This window comes from Myxine glutinosa, chromosome 2 (assembly GCF_964187855.1).
Source record: "Myxine glutinosa chromosome 2, kmMyxGlut1.1, whole genome shotgun sequence".
In the NCBI taxonomy this organism is placed as follows: Eukaryota; Metazoa; Chordata; class Myxini; order Myxiniformes; family Myxinidae; genus Myxine; species Myxine glutinosa.
Window position 1 is genome coordinate 51,971,619 of NC_136262.1, and position 15,753 is coordinate 51,987,371.

General features: G+C 44.4%; 1 protein-coding gene across 2 annotated transcripts in view; it reads right to left on the reverse strand.

Moving 5' to 3' along the window:
- The window catches only part of LOC144891035 (uncharacterized), a 134,351-nt gene extending 119,171 nt beyond the window's left edge, over positions 1-15,180 (reverse strand). Inside the window, exon 1 of one of the 2 annotated variants that reach the window (XM_078773284.1) lies at positions 14,860-15,180. The gene's annotated coding sequence lies outside the window, so the exon portion shown is untranslated. The remainder of the gene's footprint in view (positions 1-14,859) is intronic. The other variant, XM_078773285.1, reaches the window with a different exon arrangement.
- Positions 15,181-15,753: the final 573 nt, after the last annotated feature.

Genomic DNA, 15,753 nt, shown 5'->3' on the forward strand with positions numbered 1-15,753 from the left:
AATACATTAAATACGAAAGATCTAAAGTTTCCTATGACTTTAAATGATATTCCTAAATTTGAAAAGTTGAATAATTTATCAGTTAATGTTTATGGTCTAACAGAAACAAACAAGATTCAGGTTTTAAATCTTTCTTACAATTGTAAACAAACTCATATTCATCTTCTATATTTTATTTCAGATGAAAATTCACATTATACATACATCAAAGATATTGCTAAATTAATAAAACCACAAGTATGTAAAAGAACAAACAAAATATATATTTGTTTGCGTTGTCTTAACTTCTTCCATACACAAGAAAGATTAGATAAACATTCAAATTATTGTGGTGAACATAAATCAACGGTAATCAATATGCCTAAAAAAGGCTCAAAGATCTCATTCAAAGATGAAAAGAAAACAATAAAACATCCATTTGTTATATATGCTGATTTTGAAAGTATTCTAGAAAAAATTGATACTGCTTCTCCAGATCCAAAAGAATCATACACAAATAAATATCAAAACCATACTCCTTGTGGTTTTTGTTATTATATCAAATCATCCGTTGGTGATGAATATACAAGTTAGAGGAGTATAGAGGCTCAAATACCCCAGATGAGTTTGTGAAACGACTAGAAAAAGACTGTGTTCGATTAACCAAGATAATGAGAGAAACCAATAAACCAATGTCCTTGACGAGTGAGGAGAAAAGGGAATTTAGAAAAAACAATGTCTGTCATATTTGTGAGGAAAAAATTGGTAAAGGTTTAAAGGTTAGAGATCATTGTCATCTCACTGGTAAATATAGAGGTCCGGCTCATCAAAGTTGTAATGTTAATTATAAACTGCCCTCTTTGATTCCTGTCTTTCTTCATAACAATGCTCATTATGATACACATCTATTTATTAATGAACGTTCAAAGACATCTGGACACATTTCAGCAATTCCTAACACGGATCAGAAATACATTTCATTCACAAAAACAATCTATATAAAAACAGGATTTAACATTTAAAAAAATTAAAAATACTTATGCTTTAACTAATATTAGATTTCTTGACACATTTAAATTCATGGCAAGTCCATTGGCTAACTTGGTTAAAAATCTAAAAGAGTTTCCATGTCTTTCAGAGTATTTTTCAGATAAGGATTTACTAACACAAAAGGGAATTTACCCCTATGACTATATGGACTCATTTGAGAGATTCAATGAAACACAACTTCCTTTAAAAGAAAATTTCTATAACAAATTAAACAACAGTCATATATCTGATAAAGATTATGTACACACACAAAATGTTTGGGAAAAATATAACATCAAGAATCTCGGCGAGTATCACGATTTGTATCTCAAAACTGATGTGCTTTTATTGGCCGATGTATTTGAAGCCTTTAGATCTGTTTGTCGCACTGGATATGGATTGGATCCTGCTCACTACTACACAGCACCTGGATTTGCTTGGAGCGCGATGTTGAAAATGACAAAACAAGCTTTGGATTTGATAACCGATGTTGATATGCTTTTGATGATTGAAAAGGCAAAAAGAGGTGGAATTTCACAAGTCTGCTCAAGCAGATACGCAAAAGCAAATAACAAATATCTTCCAAATTATGATTCAACGAAAGAGAGTTCTTACTTGATGTACTATGACGCAAACAACTTGTATGGCTGGGCAATGTCTCAGGCTCTTCCTTATGGAAAACTTAGATGGGTAAAGGAAAAAGACTAAAAAAAGGTTTTACAAGATGTATGTATCTCTACACAAAAAGAATTGGATGATTCAAAGGTTGGTTATTATTTTGAGGTCGATTTAAAATATCCTGAAGAACTTCATGTCAAACATAAAGATCTTCCATTTGCTTGTGAGAAAGAAAGTCCAAAGAAAGAATGGTTGAGTGATTATCAACGATCGTTTGATATAGGCGAATCAACAGAAAAATTACTTACTACATTATATAACAAGAAAAATTCTGTTCTACACCAAAGAAATTTGCGACAATATTTATCAAAAGGTCTAAGAGTAGAGAAGATCCACAGGGTTCTAAAGTTCAATCAAAGTCATTGGCTAAAGGAGTACATTGATTTTAATACACAAAGAAGAACAGAGTCAAAAACAGATTTTGAGAAAGACTTTTATAAATTGATGAATAATGCGATCTTTGGTAAGACCATGGAGAACGTGAAGAAAAGACAAAATATCAGACTAACAACATTTTGGGAACAAGCATCAAAATTAATTAATAGACCGAGTTTTACTAGAGCTGAGGTCTTTACTGAGAACTTTTGTGCGATCCATTTGATTAAAGAGAGTATTGAAATGGACAAACCTATTTATATTGGAACATCAATTCTTGATTTATCAAAGTCATTAATGTATGATTACTTTTATAATAACTTGAGGAAGAAATATCAAAATGATGTTAATCTACTTTATATGGATACAGATCATTTTATTTTGAAAATTAATACTAACGATGTTTATTCAGACATGAAAAGGGACATTAATATTGTAACGGTTTTGAGAAGTGTAACGAATTTGAGAAGTGTAACGGTTTTTGAGAAGTGTAACAATTTTGGAGGAAGTGTAACGAATGTGAAAAGTATGGTTTTGTTGTGTGTAACACCCTCGTAATGTAAATAATGGTCGCAGCCGTCCTCCTAGTTAATTCCATGAAACTTACACACAGGCCACGATATATCTTTTTAAATAGTGTATTTCCTTATTCTATGTAGGCTAAATATGTGTTTCCCACTAGATTGACTTTGCATTGTATCAAACAAAATAAGCGTAGGCCCCTTCAATTTCCCCAAACATCTCCGCTCTCCAAAGTTCCTTTCAAAAGGGGTGCGAGTGGTGTTCAATCCCGCAAGCCGCCATTGCCCATGTGCTCATCTCGGAGAAGAGGGGGGTAGGAGCCGCCAACTCACAGGCGTGGCACGCCGTCATGAGCAAAGGAGGAATCGGACAGCCCTAACAGCCAATCAGCACCGCGGTTAGCGACCCGGTAGGCGTGCCCTCGCAGCCGGCGGCTTGATTCCGCCCCGAGTGATAAAAGCGACTGGAAGGGACTGCTTCAGGAGAGAGATGGGAGATGAGCGAAGAGGTGACATACGAGAGGAGCTGTGAGCTGAGCTGTGAGCGGTGAGATGCGAGACGCTCCAAGCCAAAGAGGAGAGGTACTCGGAGAGGAAACCAGCTTTGGAGAGACGCGCTGAGAGGAGGGAGACGGCTCCACCAGAAGGAGAGGAGCAGGTGTGACCGAGCCAGCGCGTGACGTCTACAGCATCGACAGCGGATACGCGACCGAGGGTTTTCCCGCCAAAAACGCGAAGAATTGAGAGCTGCTACCTCCGACTCTGCCTCCCTCTCCAGCAACCCACCTCCGCCATCCCTGCCTGCAATTTCCCCCGTGTAAGTGTGAACGTCGTCTGTCCTAATCGTTGTCCTGGGGTTAAGTAAATTGAATAGTGTAAGTTAACGATTCACTGTGTGACTGCTTCTTCCATCCATTGCTTGTGTGTGTATAATAAATTTGTTCTTCCTCCGTACTCTGTCTTCTGCTCTTTTTCCTTCTCTTTCGGTCGCTTTAGAGTTTTCCAGATTGGGCAGCTGCGGTGCGATACGGCCAAAGTTCTGGGTGAATCGGGTTCTAATCGGGGAGTAACTGTTCGGTCGCGGAGCCTTCGCTCGGCAAAGTAACATCCTAAACCGCGTCTGTAACAATTGGTTGTCAGGAGTTGGGATTCGAACCTGGGACTAAATTTATTTAGCACAAATTTTGGACACCAATTGTACTATTGGCTGTAACAATTGGTGTCTGGGAGTGGGATTCGGGGCCCGAACCAAATTTTTAAAACATCTAGAAAAAATTTGGTCAAAATTTGGAGCGGACGAAATTTGTTTTGTTTTAAAGCAAAACCCGAATTTTGAAATCGCGCCATGGCTGGTCAAGGCGACGGGATGCCGGTGGGAGAGATAGACGGGGTGGAATCGACCCAGGACCTCGGGGAAATGTATGTGGAGGAAAGGGAGGAGGAGAAAAATGGCAATGTGGTTGCGGAGGTTTCAGACGCACAAAATGGCGCTCTCGCGCACGTGGTTGAGGGGGCCACGGTCGCGGAACCAATGAGCGCGGCCCAAATACAAGCCTTCATGGCCCAATTCATGGTGGAAATGCAGAAAAAAAACGACAGTATGGAACAAATGGAAAACAGAATAAGGGCTAATAGTGAAAAAATGGAAGACAGAAGGAGGGCTGATAGTGAAAAAATGGAAGCCAGAATGGGTGAGCAAATGAGGGCTGATAGTGAGCGATTGGGTGAGCGATTGGAGGGCCAAATGGGGGTAATGAGGGACGAAGTGAGGGGTACCGGTGAGGCGTTAGACAATGGGATAAAAGAGGTAAAGAATGGGTTAACGGGGTTAGAAAACAGGATGGAAGGCAAATTGCGGGAGATAGGGGAGCAATCCGCCCGAGAAATTAAACAAATGGGAGAGCAGATAGAGGAGGTAAAAATCGGGGTAGAAACCAAATTGGATGCTCAGAGGGATGAATTGGGACAGATGAGGGTGGCATCTACAAAGGAGATGGAGGAGATGAAGGAGGAGATACGACGAGGTGTGAGTGAGGAGGTCTCGGGGCTACGCGGGGAGGTAAAGCGAGGTGAGAAGCGTATGGAGAAAGAGGTGAGAAATAATACGGCTAGGTTACAGGGGGGAATAGAGGGTCTGACGAAGGGAGTAGAACAGCTGACAGTCGGACAAAGGGAACTAGCGGACCAAGTGGAAAAGAACACTGCAATCATCGGGGGTTTAAAAGCGACACAAAAGGACATTAAAAACGAATTAATAGCAACACAAAAGGAATGTCAGATGGTACATGAGGGGTTGACGAAGAAGTTGGACGAGGTGACAGAGATAATGGAGACAAAGGACCGAGAGGTGAGGATGCACATAGAGACGGTCACGGTAGCCTTGGAGGACGAACTTGAGGAGACGCACCGAGAAATAAAAGAGGTTAAACAAAAATTAGAGGAAGTGGAAGAAGAGGTGAGTGAAATTAAAAAGAGACGGACAGAAACTAAGAGAGAAATCCAGGAGGAGGTAATGGAATTGGTACAAGGTCGGTGCTCAACTCATGATGTGCTGCTCACTAACCAAATAAAGAGTTTGCAGGTGGCAAAAGAGGTGTGGAGACGAGGTGCCAAGGTGAGTGGCGATATAATCGGAAATGTACATGATGTGAGGAAAGCTTCAGTCGGCTTGGGGATTGGTTTGGATCTGGGTGTTCGTGAGAGGCCGTTGGTGAAGTGTGTGACAGGTCAGGTGTGCGAAAAAAGAGGTGTGCAAGAATGTCCGACTATGGGGTGTGTGAGGAAAAAGTGCGCGCCGACCAGTGAGTGTGCCGTCAAGAGTGAGTTGGTCGAAGCGCGTGTGCGAGGGGGTACATGGAAGCGCGGTGTGGTGAGTGTTACGGAGGAAGTAACGAGAGAGTGTACACCTGTGGTGAGTGTTACAGAGGAAGTAACGAGAGAGTGTACACCTGTGGTGAGTGTTACAGAGGAAGTAACGAGAGAGTGTACACCTGTGGTGAGTGTTACAGAGGGTGTAACGGGAGAGTGTGTGCGAGAAAGGTGTGTAACGGACAGGTGCATGAGGAAAGAGTGCGCTGTCGAGAGTAATGGTGAGTGCACGACCGAGAGTGGAGGTGAAAGTAGTGAGAGTGACACGGAGCGTGAGTTGGTTGTGACAGGTGAGCGAGGATGTACACCTGGAATGGAAGGATGCACACCTGGAATGGTAGAGCGTGTGTGGGAATGCACACTTGAGTTGGTCGTGAGGCACGTGGTTGGGTGTGCGAGTGAAAGCACACCTGTGATGGTCACAGAGGAGGTGACCGAGGAAGGGGCGCGAAGAGGTGTGTTGGTGAGGTGTGCGAGCGACGAATGTGTGCCAAGGTGTTCGGTGGTCAGGTGTGTGACCAAGTCTGTGAGCGGAATGAGTGTACCGAGGTGTGTAAGGAAAGGTACGAGGAGCATGGGAACAGCTGGAGGTATGAGCAAGAAAGGGGTAGCGTATGCATGTAAGCATGCAGGTGAGGCATCGACGGTAACCGGGTTAGCGGTTAGAGCGACTGTTAGGCGAATCGGGCCCTCGGTGCGTGCCGAGCTTTGCGTGCCACGAGAACCAGCGGGGATCCGAGCCACGGCGGGTTCGAAAGGACCGCCGTACGCGATCCACGCTGGGCCTCGCTTGGAACGGCCGCGTCCGGGCTCCACTAGGCAGAGCGGGCAGCCCGATAGGAAGGGTCGTCATGGCGACCACTTTCTATTGAGACGTGCCGGCAGGTCGAGATCGGGACATTGGATGGCTCCACGCCGAGGTGGTGCGTGGGATCTCGGCCCGGGTAAGCCCCGTCCCTGCCCCGAGTGCGGGACGTATCCAGCCGCAGGCACAAAAAGAACCCGCGTTCATTGCTCGGCTGTACGAAGCCGAGCTTAAGAAGGGAATTGGCGCACCGAGAGGATCTAATAAGTAGACGGGTGATGAGGTTAGTGTTTTGGACCCAAAATTAGAAAAAGGCAAAATTTGATGATTGGTACGGTGATTGGCAGTAAATGGCAAATTTTTGATTTGTTGGATTTGGACGAGCGAAATTGATAGTGGGACCTCCCCGATGTGGTGGGATGGGCAATCCACCATCCCTCACAGGTGGGGCAAATGCGCTATAGGTTATGGGGTTGATGGCAGTGAAAACTAGCCCGGGTGGGTTAGGATATATCATGTGTAGGGATCTAGCGAAGAGGACATTAGGCAACGTTAAGGTTTAGTTAGTGACTGATACCTGTAGGGGGGACGCAGGTAGATTAGTGTGGATTATAATGACGTGGGAGCGCAATAGTTTAAAGGGACGACTGGGAAGCGCAAGTTTCAAAGGGGAGTAGTTAGCTGAGATGATGCCGTGTGTTTGAAGATTGAACAGGTGTGATTGAACAGGTGTGATTGCACAGGTGTGCAACTGAACAGGTGTGTGGAGCAGTGTATGGGGGAGTAGTGGTGATTGCGTGTTGTGCTGACCAAATGGTCCAGGAAGAAAGGAGGGTGCAGGTGGCACCAGGTGTGAGGGCACAGGTGTGCAACAACAGGTATGGAGAATGGTAGTGTGGAATAAATGGAGTATTGGAATGGATGGTCGTGGAGTGAGTATGGTGGAAATTGTGGAGTGGAGTGGATGGTGCGAAGGTGTGAATGGGGGAAGAGTGGACCCCCATCACGGATACCCGGGGCGGGTAGTGTAAGTGTTAGGTAGAGGGTACAGGTAAATTGTGGTTGGATATTGGCATCTGTGGTGCGGGTGAAAGAATGGTCTTTGGATGGGTGCATTAGTGTTGTGGAAATGGCTGGGCGTGTAGCCTGTTAGTGTGTGTAGTTGGTTGGGCGCTCCACCACTGTGAGGATGTCGGCCAGGTGAGGTCGCAGGTGGGCTCTGGGAGCCGGGAGTAGTTGTTGTGGATGGGGCCCGAGGATCCGGAGGACGGACCCGGGTAGCCCAGTGCCAGAGGGCACCGAGTGGGGTGACAGAGCCAGGAGGGGCTGTCCCCAGTTAGTTAGGTTAGGGTGAGGAGCTAGGTAAGCTCGGGTGGCAACTGCAGTGGTGGAGGTGTGCAGGTGGGTAGACCTGCTGGGAGAGCTACACGTCACAGCCCAGAAATTGTGCAAGGGCACCGGGAGATGAATCGGGGGAGTGAGACCCCAAATTGAGAAGCACCACAGTTTGGTCAATGGGAATTGGTTGTTAGAACCCATAGTGTAAGTGGCCAATGGATTGGCAGGGAAAGACCCCGGGTAGTGTAAAGTGTGTTAATGTCATTTAGAAAGTAGTTAGGATGAAGTCTCCTCGTACCATCTGCATCCACTCACCTGAGGTGACAGGTACTCCACACCATGCCATGGTTTGATTATTTTTTATGATGCAAATGTTTGGATTGTGAGACGCATCATGACGTGGGTGTGACATTGTGCTTGATGTTCCATCTCTTCCTCCTTATGAGGATTGATGATGAATTGGGTGATGGCAAATTTTGGTTAGAGGGATTGTGGAGACGAATTTGGTATAGGAGAAATATGGGGAAGACGTGACAGTAGTGACGAATTTGTAAATGGGTAGATTTTTGTACATATGGGGTAAGGGCAAGGATAGTGTAGGTGACAGGGGGCTGACGTACGGTAGGGACGAGCTTTCTCACTTCGCCCTCCGTACGCATTTCGCCTTGCATCGCCTTATTGATGTGTACCCTTGTGACCTTACCCCTCGCTCAATTGTCTCTTTTGTCTCCCACATGACCTGTGCGCCATTGGGGGCCGAGGGGAGCGTGCGTGAGGTGGCCATTGTGCGCACGAGATTCCCAGAACCAGCATGCATTGCGTTGATGTACCACTTTATGGACCGCTGTTCTGCGGCCAAGTGCCACTTGATGGACCCCAGGTTCTGGGGCAGGGCACCTCTGTTGGAGACCGGCCATAGTGGCCAGGGAATTTTGCTTGCGGACCTCGGTAAGGTGGCACCTATACCAAACAGGTGGACCACCCTTAGTTGGCCCCTGTTGCCCTAAATAAAAATGGACACGGTTTGTGCTTTTTATATTTCCAAGTAGGCCGCATGAAGCCAGAAGACGTCGGGAAGAACATCGGCCCTGCAGAGAAAGAGAAGACCACCACCAGTTGTTTTGTTGTGTTTATTATGAACCATGGTGACTGTGTACCGAGTGGTGCTTTTGGTGCTTTGTGGTGCTTGTGGTGCTTTTGGGTGCTTTGGTGGTATTGGTACTGGTGCATCGATGCAATGCGTGCTGTCTCCTCCCTCCCAACAGGAATTTCTTTTTTTCTTGTTCCCTAAAAAGAAAAAAAAAAAACACAGGTCCTGGGTTGCGTTGTAAATAAGAAATAACGTCATTGTAAATAATGCTCCCCACCGTAAATGTATAGTTTGAGAATAATTCCGTAATTTGGTTAGCTGTGGGCTTGAGTCTGTTAGACAGGGTGCAATGCAATAGGGGGACATACTTATTTGTGTTTTAAGATTGTCACACTCAGGGTCAGGTTAAAAGTAGAGGGAATTACACCTACGTGTCACACTAAGTTAAAGTTTTGTAGGCCCGAGTACGGGCCTGAAGAAAGGAGGGTGCAGTGTAACGGTTTTGAGAAGTGTAACGAATTTGAGAAGTGTAACGGTTTTTGAGAAGTGTAACAATTTTGGAGGAAGTGTAACGAATGTGAAAAGTATGGTTTTGTTGTGTGTAACACCCTCGTAATGTAAATAATGGTCGCAGCCGTCCTCCTAGTTAATTCCATGAAACTTACACACAGGCCACGATATATCTTTTTAAATAGTGTATTTCCTTATTCTATGTAGGCTAAATATGTGTTTCCCACTAGATTGACTTTGCATTGTATCAAACAAAATAAGCGTAGGCCCCTTCAATTTCCCCAAACATCTCCGCTCTCCAAAGTTCCTTTCAAAAGGGGTGCGAGTGGTGTTCAATCCCGCAAGCCGCCATTGCCCATGTGCTCATCTCGGAGAAGAGGGGGGTAGGAGCCGCCAACTCACAGGCGTGGCACGCCGTCATGAGCAAAGGAGGAATCGGACAGCCCTAACAGCCAACCAGCACCGCGGTTAGCGACCCGGTAGGCGTGCCCTCGCAGCCGGCGGCTTGATTCCGCCCCGAGTGATAAAAGCGACTGGAAGGGACTGCTTCAGGAGAGAGATGGGAGATGAGCGAAGAGGTGACATACGAGAGGAGCTGTGAGCTGAGCTGTGAGCGGTGAGATGCGAGACGCTCCAAGCCAAAGAGGAGAGGTACTCGGAGAGGAAACCAGCTTTGGAGAGATGCGCTGAGAGGAGGGAGACGGCTCCACCAGAAGGAGAGGAGCAGGTGTGACCGAGCCAGCGCGTGACGTCTACAGCATCGGCAGCGGATACGCGACCGAGGGTTTTCCCGCCAAAAACGCGAAGAATTGAGAGCTGCTACCTCCGACCCTGCCTCCGTCTCCAGCAACCCACCTCCGCCATCCCTGCCTGCAATTTCCCCCGTGTAAGTGTGAACGTCGTCTGTCCTAATCGTTGTCCTGGGGTTAAGTAAATTGAATAGTGTAAGTTAACGATTCACTGTGTGACTGCTTCTTCCATCCATTGCTTGTGTGTGTATAATAAATTTGTTCTTCCTCCGTACTCTGTCTTCTTCTCTTTTTCCTTCTCTTTCGGTCGCTTTAGAGTTTTCCAGATTGGGCAGCTGCGGTATGATACGGCCAAAGTTCTGGGTGAATCGGGTTCTAATCGGGGAGTAACTGTTCGGTCGCGGAGCCTTCGCTCGGCAAAGTAACATCCTAAACCGCGATCAGTAACAATATCTATGACACTAGTAATTATAGTCCAGAGAGTGAGTTGTTCTCCTCTAAAAATAAAAAGGTGATTGGAAAGTTCAAGGATGAATTAGGAGGAAATGTTATGAGTGAATTTGTGGGATTGAGGTCAAAGGCGTATGCTTATAAATACATTGTGAATAACGTTGAAAAGACTGATAAGAAGTTAAAAGGTGTAAAGAAAAATGTTATTAAAGAAACAATAAACTTTAAGGATTATTATAACTGTTTAACAACAAAGAAAGAAGAGTTTGGAAAGATTAATGGAATAAGAAGTTATAAACATCAATTATATGCAGAAGAGATAAATAAGAAAGCATTGGGGGCCTTTGATGATAAGAGGTTTATTTTAGAAAATGGAATTGATAGTCTCCCTTATGGTTATATAAGTATATAAGTGTTGAGTTAAAAAGGGGGTTAGGGATTTTAACGGGCTACCGCCGCCTTTTATTACTATTATATAAATGATAGAACCAAGTATCAACCAGACTAAAGAGTGGAGGTGTAATCAACCTTGGTATATAAATGGAAAACATAATGAATGTGAAAAATATCAAATAAGACTTATTGAAAAGGCAACTGGTAAAAAAGTTCACAAAACAAATGAGAGAATTAATTTAAATACTGGTGAGTTGGGTAAAAAAGATGGAAATATTTTTGAGTGGACGGAAAACTTTGATGGTTGTCAGGAAAATATATACTTTAATTTTAAAATGGTGTATGGCACAGGAGGCGCTCAGACAAGAACATTGAGGGAGGTTTATCATTTTATCAGAGCTCAGTTAAAATATCTTGATAAAGAACCAAACTCAAACATATACTTTGTTTATGTATTAGATGGTGATGGGAGTTGTAGGAGAATTAAATTATTTCCGACGCATAAACAAATATTTGTAGGATCGTTGTTTGAGTGGTCTACTAAACAACAATGATCATTGATATTAAGAGTAAAAGGTTAAAAGGTCCATAAGGCCAAGGGGGTGTTAAGTAGAAATGAAGAAAAGTGATGGTGAGAGGGAGCAAATATTTGTAGGATCATTGTTTGAGTGGTCTAATGAACAACATTAAGGATAAGAGTTGGTTATCTTTTGCTATCGCTATTATGTCAAAAGGCCAAAAGGTTCATAAAGATCAGGGTGGCAGAAAGAGGTGTTTAGGGAAATGAGGGTGAGAGGAAAATTAACATGTAAGTGAATGGAGATTTGGGGTGTCCCAGGAACAACATTATTACACTACTCACAGGGCCCAGAACACTGCCTTGGGGAACTCCAGCCTGAACAGGAAGGGGAGATGAGAGAAATCCATTCAGGGCCACATGTTGACTATGACCAGAGAGGAAGTCCGCAAGCCATGCGTGGAGATTTCCATGGATACCATAGGAGGAGAGTTTGGTGAGCAGAGCGGGGTGCCAGACCGTATAGAAGGCACGTGAAATGTGAAGGGAAACAGCTCTGATTTCGTGTTTGGCATTGAGGACTTCCATCCATTGTTGAGACAGCAGAAGCAGCATGTCCAGAGTAGAGTGACCTGGTCTGAAACCAAATTGATTATCAGAGATCAAGCCATTAGAGAAGAGGAAGGATTTGACATTCGAATCAATGATGGATTCCGTGACTTTGCTGATAATTGGGAGCAAGCCGATTGGTCTGTATTTGCAAGGATCTGTTTTTGCACATTTTTTTGTGTAAAGTGGTAATGTTGGCTGATTTCCAAGATGATCTTGAGCAAAAGAGGGAGTGAGGAGAACAGAGATAGAGCGACAGTGAGATACAGTGAGATAGAGCGGCAGAGCAGGATTTTAGGACCTGGGCTGACCACCCATGGCATCTCATCAAAGGACTTCTAAGACTCATTGGGACTGACAAAATCTGTCAATTTCCCGACCCGGATATCAATCAACAGAGCATCTTCTCTTCTGGACTTGATTATGACTAACTTCCCTGAAAATGTCTGCTGCTCTTCTTCTGCTCCAATCGGTTCTTCTGATCAGGTGCTTGTTAAAGTGGACATCTCTCTGACCATTCTCAGAGAGCCTCCTCAGCGTCGACGAGTCTGGCATTTCACTCAGGCCGACTGGCATGGTCTGCAAGCAGCCATCAATCATCTGGACTGGTCTCTCATCTCTACTGCCGCTGACATCAACTCTTCCTGGGAATTCTTCCTGGGACACAGATCAGGTAGGGGTTTGGAAAAACCGTCATGTCATTTCAACCACGAAAACGTCAAACAAAGGTATATAATGATCAGAAACATTATTATTTGTTCTTCTTTCATATGTAGCACAAGGCTCTGGAGTAGCTTCATTAGCCCAAGGTGTTTTCAAGAAGAAATGTGTAATTTGTTGAAGGTGCCGGCAATAGCTCGACTAATCTTCGCGAAGGACACCGTGGAATCTTTAACATCCACCAACGAATTCTGGCAGACAGGACACCTAGTTTAAGGTCCATTTGAGGAACAGTACACACATTGACGAATCACCCTGCATGTGAAACAGTTTATCGCTGAGTCAGGATTCCAACCCAGGCTAAGCAGCTCAGATGAGAGTGTGCGTACCTTTAGACCATCATACAGGCCCCATGAGAAACATTAAAATGGAAGGACTACCCAGCCAGCATGTACAGCTGGGGCACAGCTGGAAAATTTGTGGTTTGGATGAGCTAAGGTGGGCTTGCGTTCTGGGTGGGTTTTTTTAACTTGGTTCCACGTGGGTCTCATCTGGGCTGCCGGTGTCATTCTACAACTATAACGACACTCTTTGACATCATATCCCAACTTACAATGCTGACTGGGGCCCACATGACTTTTCGTCAGTTAGGTGGGCTGAACTGAACTTTGAGTGGGCTTTGAACTGGGCCCTCCGTGGGTCCCAGGTGGGCCGAGCCAATGTTAATTTCAGAAGTTAAAAAAAAAAAATGGCAGCCAGCAGCTGGCAGCCAACATGTTATCAAGACCAGTTCAACAACAGTTTTTTAACGTGAGTTTGTTGTTGTCTGAAAGTGAATCATTCCGTTTGAAGAAACATTGTAGTTTCCAATCAGCAGCCATGTTGTAAATCCTGATGTAGATCGATAATACTTGAATCGTCAATTTTATGATACTTCGGATGGTGGTTCAATGTAGAGGGTTGAAAGTTTGATTTTCAGTAAATCTAAACATACTATAAGAGAGACGTTTGTCTGTCTGTGTGTGTGTGTGTCGCCATTTCTCTCAGGGATGGGTGAACGGATCTTATCTTCGTCAAACTTTCAGAGGTTCACACCCTTGGTTTTGTGGAAGCAGGAATACCACACCAAGATGTTCCAAGACATTTCACATGCCACAGAAACACCATTCAATTTATTAAAGTATTTACCATTTATAATTATTAGCTTGTTTTGACAGACCCAAGTTTATTTATTTTATTTTATTTTATTTTTTTGGTATACAAGATCGAGGCTCGTGAAAGAGCTAACATTAATCACACAAAAAGTCAAACCGACACAAACCGACACATCAAACACAAAATAAGGGGAGCGGTAGACAAGATGGGGAGACAGGGGGAAGGACACAAACACAACATTTGAGAGCAGGGACATCGGGAGAAATGTGGGAGGGAGAGGGCTTGTGGGGAGGTGGGAGAGGTATAAAACATAATTATGGACACTGCAAGGACTTCCAGGAAAGAAGTTTGAATTCCAAAAAAGTGGATCTGGGGTGAATTAGCGGGGGTAGAAAAGATCAAGGTTTTGGATGGGGGAAGATAAGAGATGGTGGTGAACGGCTGTTTTAAAGACCTGGATGGAGGAGTGGGATTGAAGGGAGTGGGGGAGTTTGTTCCAGAGGCGGGAGAAAAGAGGAATGAAGGAGTGAAGGTGAAGGGAGAGTTAGGATGTTCTTTAAGATCACTTCAAGCAAAAGCCTCTCTAAAAATACGCTCCATTCGATATTTCTACTTGACAGTAAAGCAGATGTGATGTAGCGAATGCGGTATTGATTCACACCCCATTTAAGTACAAGTGAGGCCCACGAAAAACCCATGTATAACCCCTGCAAATCCCATGTCCAGCCTATGTGGAGTAGCCCACGAAAAGCCCATTAACTGCCAAGTTGGCCCCCGGGTCGAGCCTTTGGACAAATCCAGCTGAGGCCTACATGTGGGGAAAGGGGACACACAAGTGAGACCACATAGGTTTCATATGGGCCCCAGCTGTACGTGCTGGCTGGGTAAGTGTGTAAAAGACTTGAAATGTGGAACCGACTCAAAATGGAGAGAAAATACCATCAAACCGGTCATTCAGGTCACATTCCTGTGCAAAGAATCAAACTACTGTGGTAGAGTGTGGGTGCAGTGAATCGCAATACCCTGGGGTTTACGGGTTACCTCCCCATCCCATGGGAACACATTGGGGGTCATTCACCATAACAACAAATACACTCCATTGACTTTGTCTGCAACACAAGGTTATCATTTACCTCAGGTACCTGGACAGGTGAGAACACGTTCGGAAGCGCCTCGACCTGCTCGTCCGTCCAAACGTTTCACAAAAACCTCAACAGTCTCAGTCTCGATAGCCTCGTCTTCTTCCTCTTCTCTTCACCTGAAAGTCTACAATCTCCTCTCGATTCCAAATCTACCTTTCTCAGATGGTACGATATCCACGATAAAGCGCAGGAGGATATCCGTGCTGTGCTGATATCCGTGCTGTGATGATATCCGTGCTGTGCTGTGCATGAGGATATCCGGGCTGTGCTGCTCTCACACGGAGAACCAACACGGGACGAACGGGAGTTTCGGTTTCGGGATTTAAGGGAAGTTGCTCATCATAATATTTAACACGTCACACTTTATTTATAACACTTCTGCAGGTACCAACATTTATAACACCACTTAACCAACATTTATAACACCACTTTACCAACATTTATAACACCACTTTACCAACATTTATAACACCACTTTACCAACATTTATAACACCACTTTACCAACATTTATAACACCACTTTACCAACATTTATAACACCACCTTACCAACATTTATAACACCACTTTACCAACATTTATAACACCACTTTACCAACATTTATAACACCACTTTACCAACATTTATAACACCACTTTACCAACATTTATAACACCACTTTACCAACATTTATAACACCACTGTGCCAACATTTATAACACCACTTTACCAACATTTATAACACCACTGTACCAACATTTATAACACCACTGTGCCAACATTTATAACACCACTGTACCAACATTTATAACACTGCTGTACCAACATTTATAACACCACTGTGCCAACATTTATAACACCACTGTACAACATTTATAACACCACTGTGCCAACATTTATAACAC